We start from the raw sequence: 10424 nt of genomic DNA on the forward strand, positions 1-10424 counted from the left end.
TTAGCTCAATAGTCTCTCTTTTCATCTCATTTGGCTGTTGAACCTCTTAACTTTGAGATTTTGTTTTGTTGAGTTTGTGTTACTAAGCTTTCTTAGTTGCCATGAAGACATTGTGAATATCTATATCTTTACTTTCCTTGATTTCCTCTTCCAGGTTCTTGCCTTTATGCATATTTTGCATCCTATGTCCTTTTGATAATTCTTATGCTGGCTATATTGACATAATTGCCATGTTGTTTCTCTCTATATTGTTCATGCTTGGGCAGCGCTCTGTCAAATTTCCATTTACTCTGACCTAACGTGAGTGACTTCTTAACTCTGTTTTATCTCTCTTTCATCTCTCCTTCCTTCTAAAGTACAGGCTAAGGGCTGGGTATTTCTTCTTTTCCCACTTTTGTGTAAGGGGTCAGGCAAACTTTTTTTTTTTTAATAGACTACCTGGATTAGCTCTCTACTCTGAGATAATCTTTAAAGTCTCAAAGGTACATTCACCTAAACTTGGCATTCATCCCACCTTCGTGGGAGAATATTCTCAGGTGTGAAGTCCTTTCTGAATTCAACATGAGTCCCAGGAGACTTCACTCCCTGCAGTGAGAGATGGCTCCGCCCTCTCCTTTCCACAAGGCACCCTGCTCCTTTATTTCCCCCCCACACTCAGAAATTGAGGGAGATTATGTTATTATTCAGTATCCTTCTCTATTATTACTTTTACTATTTTTAAAAGATTTTATTTATTCATCTGAAAGAGAGAGTAAGAGTGGGGGAGGGGCAGAAGGAGAGGGAAAAGCAGATTCCCTGCTGAGCAAGGAGCCTGATGTGGGACTCGATCCCAGGACCCTGAGATCATGACCTGAGCTGAAGGCAGATGCTTAGCCAACTGAGCTACCTAGGTGCCCCGCTTCTCTATTATTTTTAATCAAAGGGGCTATTAGCAAATATTTTCAAGGTTTTTCAGCCTCAAATAATATGACTTTGGTTGGGGGTGACATTAAGAACAAAACTTGTTTCGTCTCTGCTCTTAAATATACTGTTTATTTCTTAGGCCATCACTTTTTGAAGCTTGAAATATTAGGTTGGTTCTTTCCTTACTTGGTGGCAGCTTATAGATTTTTTTCAAAAATGTTTTATTTGACTAGATACTAAGGGAGTGAAAAAATGTGAGGCAGTTTCAGTCATTGTAACATGGAAATTCTCCCTTCATTCCTCCTCCCTCTCTGGTTATAATATCAATCCATGCCCATTGTAGAAAGTTTAGAAAACACCCAGGGGGAAAAAAAAGAGAGAAAGAATGAAAGAGAAAGAAAAGAAGTAAGGAAAGAAAAGTAAGGAAGGAACTCCAGATAATAAGCATTATAATCTTGACAGGTTACAGCTTTTTCTACAACTATATTTTTAAAACCAAAACTTGGATTACAGTATATTTAACATTTTGAGTCCTGTTGCATTGGACTCATTTGACCAAGTAATTGCTCTTTTCAAAAATACAACCTAAAGACTACAAAATACTCCATATATGGATTTTCCAGAATTTTGTCAATTATTATTGTGTTACTGTTTTAGGTTATTTCTTGTTTTTCAATATTCTAAACGATGTTGTTATGAGCATTTTTATTTGTAAATCTTTGTCATCAGTTGATTTATTTTTGTCAGCTACAAGGCTAAAATTGAAGGCATTGCATCCAAAAGTTAGAACTTTTAAAGTCTCCTAGTGCACTTGCCAATTTGTTTTTTCAGAAACGTTTACCTCGTCTAAATAATATGAAATAAAAGTGTCCACCCTACACTGCCCACCTCACTTTACTCCCGCCTTGCTGTGTGAGGCTTTACTTCCTCTTGCCTTTCTGGCCTAGACCTGGGTGCTGCACACACTAGGTGCTCAGTGGGTGCTTTCAGGATGGATGGGTATTCACACTCCTCAGGGTCGTACTTATTGCCTTAGTCTGTGGCTTAGCAGGTGGGTGAAGACAACAACCGAGGAAGTAAAATTTGGGCAGCTTGACAAGTGCTCTCCCTACACTGTTTCATGGCTAGCCACCTCTGGAGTCCCTGCAGACACTCCTGTCCAGGGGCTGGTGGAGATGTGAGCCAGGCAGCTGAGAGCCTGGGCCACGGCAGAATGGAGTCCTGCTCCTACTGCTGCTGGATCTACAAGGAAAGCAGGCTGCAGTCCTCGCCCCCGGGAGAAGTGCATGGCGCCAGACTGGACTTGTCTCTTGGCTTGCCCCTGATGGGCAGGTCTTTTCCAATGAGTTCTCCGGATGCCCTTACTCCGCGAGAATGTGCCATCTGAGCTGACCACACAGACCATCTCAGGAAGCACCAGCACGGCGGCGGTAACTGCCATTCTCAGAACCCAGGTCTCAAGCTACCTAAAAAGCAGTTCGGTGAAGTCACTGGACCTCCAATCCGGTTGCCCTGCTGGTAAGGCTCTTTCCTTCAACAATGACTAAGCGAAACTGCATTGCAGTTGGTGTGTCATGGTGGGCCACCTAATGAGCGCAAAACAGTCTACAAGCTCCTGAAGTCACGGTGATGAGCAAGGCACGGTCTCTCTCCTTCATGGGCAGAAAATACCACTCTCCCCAAGGAGATGGCAGAACAATGAGCAGGTGCATGGCTGAGGGACCACTAGCCCGACAGCCCCAGCAGTCCAGGCCAGCAAGGAACTCCACATTCTTAGTCCTCCCTTCTTCCTCCCGAAGGTTCTTCGGTATCTACAGACAGGCAGTGATGAAACCTGGAAGGGGCAAGTGGTCCCGGAGGGGCAAGGAGAGGTGTGTTGCTGACAGTGTCTGTGATGTGCTGATTCCAGTTTCCTGGGAGCTCCAGGTCTCAGCACCAATTGGCAGAGCCAACCTCTCTTTCCCAGAGACCCTGGCGCCCGCAAACACTGGCTGGGAGGTTCATTTCTGACACTTCCTTTTCATTTATTTGCTTTTCCTTTCCTTCCTTTCTGAATCATTCCTGAGCTCTGTCAGCATTTTTTTTCATCCTCACTATTGCTGAGCTAACTCACATCTAAGATTTTCTAACTTGAATTTGTTTTTCTTTCGTTGCTTCTACTACTTTCTTAGTGCCCATTACCTGTATTGAACTATTGAGTTGTGGTTTTTCTCTGCTTCATGGACATAGTTTTTGGCCTGTCTCCATTTTCTGTAGGTTTGTAATTCTGAGTTATCCTTTTTTCTCTTCTGTGGTTGGCAGAGTAAAGTCCCCTCAAAGTTGTCCGCATCCTAATCCCCAGAACCTGTGTGTATTTATGTTACATGGCAGAGATGCATTACGTTTGCAGATAGCATTAAGTTTGCTTTTCACTTGGCCTTAGAGAGGGAGATTATTCTGATCAGCTGGAGTGGTCCAATGTAACCACAAAGGTCCTTTAAAGTGGACGAGGAGGGAGGCAGAAGAGGAGCCGAATGAGAGAGATTTGAAGATGCTACATTGCTGGCTTTGAAGACAGAGGAAGAGGCTGAGAGCCAAGGAATGCAGGTGGCCTCTTGATGCTGGAGAAGGCAAGGAAACAGATTCTTCCCCAGAGCCTCCAGAAGGGAGGCAGCCCTGCTGACATCCTGATTTTAATCCAGCAGGCCCCAATTTGGACTTCTGACTTCTACAACAGAAAAATAATACACATGTTTTGTTTCAGGCCACTAAATTTGTGGAAATTTGTTACGTCAATAGAAAACGAATATGCCCTCTTACAATATCTTTGCAGGAAGTTCCAGTGTGGTTCTCTGCTGTTACCTATTGGAGGTGAGATGAGAATAGGCAGAGCTGCCGGGCTCACTCTGGCATTCCCAGTCCCTAGCAAGCTTTGTTCTGGAGGGGGCAAATCTCCTCCTGTGCATGGGCTCCCTCTCCATCTCCCGAAATGGAGTTGAAGTAACAGAATCCTATTATTTTTACCTTTACTATTCCAGAAAGTATTTTACTAGACTTTGACTTGGGGACGAATGGAAATTGGAGAATGCTCTGCTTCTTTCTCAGTTCCTTTTTACCCTCCTTCCATCTGTCAATGGGCAAATCCTTTCTGATTTTTTTGAGGGCGGGGGAGGGAAGGAGAAGGGAAAAAGCAGGAGAAAGAAGCTTGGTGAGTGGAAGAAAGGCAGGACAAGAAACGCTGAGGAGAGCGGTTCCACGTTCATCAGCTCAGGCTTCAGATGAAGGTCAAGCTTTCTGTAAGTATGACTGATCCCTCCCCCACACCTTCTTGACTTTCGCTTTCTCAGTCCGGGTGTGGCCATGGAGTTCTGGAAATCAGACTCCTGAATTTTGGTAGAATTTTCAAACAAGCAGCTCTTATGTTGAAAGACTCACATCAGATCGTGGATACCATATGCATCACCTCCCATCTCTGCCCCTCCAGTTACGTGTCACGTATGCGTGGTGTGTGTGCGTGCACACACACACACCCTCACACTCACACACACCCCTATGAGTTACAAGGACCAGCGGAAGGCAAAATTCCTCCACAGACTGATGAGGCCGATGGAATATATCAAGAGTGTCTCATTATGCACCTCCTATGCGGGAGAAATGCAAATGAATTCAAGTACAAGCGCGAGTTCCAAGGAGCCGCAGCGAGGCGTCGGGCTGCAGCTTGCTTATTACACTCAGTTGCCTGTTGTTCGCGCCATCGCCGATTTGCACCTGCAATTACCTCTTCACACCTGGGAGTGCACAGGTTTTGTTGATTCCATTTCAGGAATGCTCAGCCTACGTGTTTCCCAGAATAAAGAGCCTTCTAGAGCTCTGTATTCAGATACCAAGGTGACAATTACTGGTGTTCTTGATTGTTTAAAAAAGAAAGTAGGAAAAGGAAGAAAGAGAGAGAGAAGCTGCAGAAACAAAAGAGAAAGTACGCACACCTACCTCCAAAGGAACTGGGTTTGCAAATCTGGGAACTTTCAGCCTCTGTTGCTTTTAAGTATCAGTGAACTCAACCCCCACTAACAAGATACAGAAATTCCACGAACAGCTCGCAGGACAGACTGTGTCATTTTCTACAAAGGCGGCTGTAAATCATCTATACTGCAAGATTCTCTGTGGTGATAACAAGGTATTCAAAATGAGAATGAGTCTGAGATAATCTTCAAAAGGTTCCCAAGTGAAATCTGCCCCCCCCGCCCCCACTCTCCAGAAGATTCCTCTGGAAGAAAGCAGATGCAAACACGTCGCTCTAGGTTGTTGAGCCTGACATGATTTTCTGCACCTGTGCTCGGAATTGCCTGTCGTTTCTGGATGAGGGGCATTACATGAGAGGAGGCTGAAGTTCAGCGGGCACCCTAGGTCAAATCATCTGATGGTTTGCTAGCCCAAAGCGAATGAACCATACCTTCTGACAGGGCAGCAAGTGGTTCTTCCTTCTGGGCTCTTCACACACAGTTGAGTGCAGTTCGGACCTGGGAGGCCCAGCGGTAGCACCAAGCTGCAAAGATAAATGATAAACGTGGGAAGGGCTTTCCTGTGGCCTCTGAGTATATTGCGAAGCTAAGAAACAGGGGTGTGGCCCCAAGGTACACGGGCTACTAGAGTAAGACCGTCAATATTTGTGAGGCTATGCTAAGAATGGAAAGCATTTCTCGATGTTTAAAAATGCATTTTTCTTAATAAGAACAATGGTTTGGGGGCACAGATTAAATCATACTGTCATGTGCCACGCCCTTCACATGCAACCAGATTCTAAAAATTCTGTGCGGTGGCGCCTCTTACTGTCAGCCTGTCACAGATCAGGACGCTGACATCTGAACTCAAGTACATTTTCCAAGGACTCATGAGTATTCGTTTTTAGAAAAAGTGTTCCTTTTTTTTTTTTTTTTAAAGATTTATTTATTTGACAGAGAGAGACAGCGAGAGCAGGAACACAAGCAGGGGGAGTGGGAGAGGGAGAAGCAGGCTTCCCGCTGAGCGGGGAGCCCGATGTGGGGCTCGATCCCAGGACACTGGGATCATGACCTGAGCCGAAGGCAGACGCTTAACGACTGAGCCACCCAGGCGCCCCTAGAAAAAGTGTTCCAATTCAGTGTACTTGACTCCAGAGAATGAACTCTTGGACATTGGATCTACAGATAATTTGTAAATATATATTTGTGGAGAGAAAGGTAGTCTTAGTACATTTTTTTCTCTTGGATTCAATATTTGATGTTGACCTGAAACTGTCTTTGACACACCAGGATGCCATGATTGGGAAAAGCGAACTGAGAGAGATTCATTTTGAGTAACATGCCATCATTTTCAAAGTGTACTTCCTGAGCACTTTATGTGCATAGAAGCATCTTGATATTCGCCACGCAGTCTGTAGACCAGCTAATAATGTAATAAATTTATGCATGGGAATCTTAGCGGTTTCTCCATGGGCCCATGGAATGAGCAGTAAGACTCAAGCTAAATTTCCTGCATTTCACTCAGCTGAAAAGATCAAGGAATGTGGACCGACTCCAGGAAATCCAAGAGCAGTTGACAAGCTATATTTTCATATGGTTGTCTTTCAGAAGGAAGACATCGGGGTGAAACAAGGTATATCTGGGAATTATTCTGCTCAAGACTGGACACATCAATGGAATATTTCTCCAGGGCACATTTGTGCTGTGTCAGTTTTTTCGTTGAAGAAATCTAGTTTCTGCTTTCCCTATTTACTTTCCCTATTTTCTGAAAGAGACTGTAAATTCACAGTAGCAGATGGTACCTTCTCCGAAACACTGTCAGGCAGACCTGAGAGCACAGAGGGACAGACTCAAGCAGGCAAGACAAAATCAGCACTAAAATCCCATTTTAAAGGAATAGTGTAGAAGTTTAGAAACATCATCTAGTTCTTCAAATCAGTAGGCATTGATGGAGGATCTATCTGGCAAAGGCACTGTGCCATGGTTAGCTGCTGGTACAAAGGGAGAATGAAAAGATGAGAAGGAGGAATTATTCCCTTCTTCTAAGAAACTTACACTTCTGTGTGTAAGACGGACACGTGGACCACTAGCTAACATACAAATATAAGGGCTAAATAGTGCTAACTACTGGCTAAGAAATGTGAGTGTATAATCTTGTCTGGTGCTTGCTGAGAAGAGGGCAGTAGAGAGAAAACTTAGGAGTTTCACAGTGTTGACATTCGTGTGCTTAGAGTACAAGATGTGAATGATTAGATGTTGAGGGGTTTGTTCAAATAGAGTGAGTTTGGTGATATTGACCCTGGAGTTAACCTGGAGCAACCACGTCCCACGTGTAAGCTGCAGGCCTCAGGAAAACAGAAGAGGTAGAGAGGACTCACTGCAAGTTCATCATAAGAATGATGGGGGCCATGAGCACTCTTTTTTTTTTTAAGATTTTATTTATTTATTTGACAGAGAGAGACACAGTGAGAGAGGGAACCCAAGCAGGAGGAGCGGGAGAGGGAGAAGCAGGCTTCCTGCCGAGCAGGGAGCCCAATGCTGGGCTTGATCCCAGGACCCTGGGATCATGACCTGAGCCGAAGGCAGACGCTTAAGGATTGAGCCACCCAGGAGCCCCTATGAGCACTCTTTTTGCATGCGAAGCTTACCACTAATAATATTTCATCCCCACATGATATTTGCTTATAATCAGCAAGTCAGAAATTAAAACATGAGGTCAAATGTTAGCAAAGAATATGAGGCTAGATATCTTATTTCTATACATGATTGACTGATTCATTCAACATTTCCTGCATGACTGACCAGATATCATGCCTAGCACTGGGGCTATGGAGAGAAATAGCCTCAATCTCACATTTGCTTACCATTACATGTTCTTTTTTTTTTTTTTTTAAGATTTCATCTATTTATTTGAGAGAGAATGAGAGACAGAGAGCACTAGAGGGAGGAGGGTCAGAGGGAGAAGCAGACTCCCCGCCAAGCAGGGAGCCCGATGCGGGACTCGATCCCAGGACTCCAGGATCATGACCTGAGCTGAAGGCAGTCGCCTAACCAACTGAGCCACCCAGGCGCCCTGCTTACCATTACAAAATAAGAGATAAGCAAATGTTTTTCACTGAGGACCTGGTGGGATGCAGGGTAATGGGGTTTAGCACTTTTGCTTTTGTTTCCCATGGTCTTCAGAATTGAAGAGGAGCCACGCTTGGTAACTCAATATCTAGAAAATCTATTTCACAATCCCCCCAGTGTAGAAGCCAGCTTGGGTCTTATGGCCCATTCCTCCTACAACATTTAAAGTTCCATTTTTCTAAATTTCTTCCAAATATTCCACCCATGATGTAGGTTTGGGCCTTTCTCTTTTGGACCACCCTTACAGGTTCAAAAAGCAAATTTGTCTTAAAAATGGGGGCTTCAGAATATCATGATGTCATGACAAATATTGCACGTGAAAAAGGTGTGCATGAAGGAGTGAGTGGTCAAGCCCAAAATGTCACGAGGGTCACCTAATGACGACTTGGTTTTCATAACCTCTGTGATTTGACATCTTCAAGTACTCTGTCAGTATTCTGCAACCCCTATCCTCTTCTGTTGTTCATCATAGCAGCTCTGTTTTCTATTTGGAGCATATTGATTTTTCAATAATCAGCAGAGTTATTGGTCTAGCAACTTCCTGTGTCTCCAGTCTCTCAATGAGAGTATGTGGAGATGTGCCCAGCTCTTCAAGGACGCTGAAGACTGACCACAACAGTCACTGTATATGATCAAAGGAGGGAGAATCCTCTGTACTCCCCAAAGGGTGGTAACATACATGGTCCTCGACTTCATGGGAACAGGGAGAACTCGGCAGAAAGTCCTGGGGAGACCAAGTTTGGCAGGCTCCTTGCCTGCTGACAGCAAAGGCATTTATGGCAGAACATCTTAGAGAGTTGAAACTTTGTGAAAAATGACTTCAGGAAGTCGTTTCAAGGAAATAGAGAGTCTTTGCTGACTCAACTTAGCAAATCCCAGATGTAGCACATCTCTTCAGCCCAAGTGTCAGGGATCTGGTAGCTGATCTTTTGAGCATATTCCTTTATCTCGAACACACTGGAAACAGGATAACATTGCCTTTCCTCAAAGCTGGTTTGCAGTTTCTTGTTTGGTCAGTAGCTATAATTAATTTATATCCTTGTCATGTTCCTATGTTATGGGAACAGAGAGGATTTGGGATCATTGACTTGGGTGGGGGGTTAAAGGAGACTTAGGGATGGTGTAGTTCAAATTCCTTATATTGTAATAGATATGGCCAGAGATACTAGGTAACTTTCTGAAGGGTACAATTAGTCAGGGACAGTGTGAGGATGAGAGGGCAGGCTTCCCCAATCCTAGTGAAGCAGTGTTTCATCCGCGGCATGCCAACTCAGCACGTAGCATGACAATGGGGGATTCTCCTCAAGCCTGAGTTACTTCCCAGCTACCAAAGCACAGCTTAGTAAGACAAGGGCTTCAGGGTCCTAAACTGACTAGCTTCCCAATAAATGAGTAGAGCTTTCAAATTAGTTTTATTCAATACCGCGTTAGATCATCATACTTCTAGAACAGTGCTCTCCCATAGAAATAGAATGTGAGCCATAGGTACTATTTTCAAATTTTTATTGGCTACATAAGAAAAGCAAAAAGAGATAAGTCAAATCAATGTGATATACTTAATTTAACTCAGGATTTCAAAACACTATGATTTCAACAACATAATCAGTATAAACTGTTACTGATGAAATAGTTTACATTTTTAAAAACACCAAGTCTTTGGAATCTAGTGTGTATTTTATTTCAGTAGCACCTGTGGCTAGTGACCACCACATTGGGCAGAACGGCTCTAGAACTAGTCCTCTTTCTGTGGCCTTAGCTGACTTCAACTTCGAGGGGAACTTCCAGTGGTTTCATTTCTGAGAAGGATATTTTCTAAACCAAAACCAAAAAAGAAAAAAAAAAAAGTCCAGGTACTGTTTTCAAGAATGAAAAGCGGCCCAGAAGATGCAGTTTAGAAACCAACATATTCAAATTTCTGGTAGATTCTAATGTTGTTTTGTTTTTTTTTTTTGAAGTGAGGGTATAGCGCATTGAAATGGGTACTTGAAAACTGTAAAGCAAATGGAGGTTGTAGATAAGCCACCCTATAGAATAAATACTGATTTCGGAATCAGCTGCTCCATTGCTTCTGGGTCAGTAGCTGTGGTTCTTTTCCTTTTGCCGGAACCCTCTCATGTTTTGCTTTGGCTAGCTGATACGGTCTCAATAACCCTATTAGACCCTCCATGGCTCTGATGCTATAAATCCCTTTAGAGCATCCTCTACAACATGCAATTTCTTCCATAGGCAATAGTCTACTTTCCTACATCATAAATCTCTTTGAAAATAAACCTTCCCAAAGTTGAACGATAGACATATATTATTGGTTGAGGTGGGGAGGGAAAGTTAATTTTTAGTATAAAATTCACAGAGATAGTCCAGAAGGTACCAGATTATGAGACTGAGAACTTTTAAAGCTGGTAGAAAAGGGGG

Source organism: Mirounga leonina, unplaced genomic scaffold (genome assembly GCF_011800145.1).
Source record: "Mirounga leonina isolate KUSES-001 unplaced genomic scaffold, KU_Mleo_1.0 Mir_93, whole genome shotgun sequence".
Lineage (NCBI taxonomy): Eukaryota > Metazoa > Chordata > Mammalia > Carnivora > Phocidae > Mirounga > Mirounga leonina.